Genomic DNA, 1,301 nt, shown 5'->3' with positions numbered 1-1,301 from the left:
TATAAAGCCACTATAAATAAAGCTTTAGAATTTGATGCACCTTTGATCACTTTGTTTACATTAAGATTTGATTACAATCATACTAACCAGACTAAATAAATTAAATAATGTAAGTATTTGACTAGAAAGGTACTTTAAAAAAGTAATCATTTATTGTTCATTTATGATTTATTTTTATTTTTATTTTTTTATAAATGTAGTGATTTGCCTATTGCATTTTAGTTTAATGCTGAAGTCAGTATCAAAACTGGCATTTGTACTTATTGAAACAAATGACAAAAAGTGGACTGAAAATATGCTTTAATTTGAATTTGAATGTTTGTTATAGAATAATGTTCTTTGAAAATGTGTGAGGAACAGATGTGTTGGAGAGGTAGATGACTCACTTGTCACTCTTCTTGGGCCTCTAGAGGTCAGGTTAATAGAGTAGCACTCCTAGCTCCCTATTGAGTCTCTTAGAAGCTCCTTTCAGCTTCAATACCCCTCGGGCTTAAAATAAAGAGTCAACTTGTGACAATGGTTTTGGATTGAGACCCCTACTAAAAACACTCCAACCAAGAACAAAAAAAAAAAAAACACACACACACACACACACACACACACACACACACACACACAAAAAAAAATGACCACAACACAACATGTAACAAAGGGGAAAATAATGACATATTCGTACCTGACACCAATTGCTGCAGATCTATACCATATACAATTAGTATAGAGAGAAAAAAATGTGTTCAGAGTCAGCAGTGAGTGAGAAGTGCATGTTGAAAATAAATGGAATATAGAGTATTTCTGTCTCTTATGTTCATTCAAATACATTGCCAGTCTAATAAGAAGTCAGGTAAGCATTACTCTTTTTAATCTTGTTAGACATAGAACATTAAGTAATAATTAGGTAAAATGTTTGATGTGAAAAGTTTACTTGTCTTAAAAACACATTGATTATGCTACATTTACACATCTCATCCAAACTTTTAAAAAAGCTCTTAGTACTGCATACTTCGGAAAACAATTATGTTAGGAAAATGGTAAACTGAGTTTTGAGCCGAGAACCTTTGTATGACTATTGCCTGATTGTTCTTTTTCAATTCAATAGCACTCATTTTTTATTTATTTAATGTGATTGGTGATACTGATAAACGTTTCATTGAAAATGGGAAAATATCTCGACAACGCTGAACAGTGCACCTCCTACTCCACCGCCCACTTTAATAAAGGAGGGAAAGAAATATATGAAATGTTCCATTGCAGTCAGATTCGAACTTCCCTGAGGTCATGGCACCCATTGAAGTTGCTAA

Source organism: Myxocyprinus asiaticus, chromosome 4 (genome assembly GCF_019703515.2).
Source record: "Myxocyprinus asiaticus isolate MX2 ecotype Aquarium Trade chromosome 4, UBuf_Myxa_2, whole genome shotgun sequence".
In the NCBI taxonomy this organism is placed as follows: domain Eukaryota; kingdom Metazoa; phylum Chordata; class Actinopteri; order Cypriniformes; family Catostomidae; genus Myxocyprinus; species Myxocyprinus asiaticus.
This window is presented reverse-complemented; position numbering follows the sequence as displayed.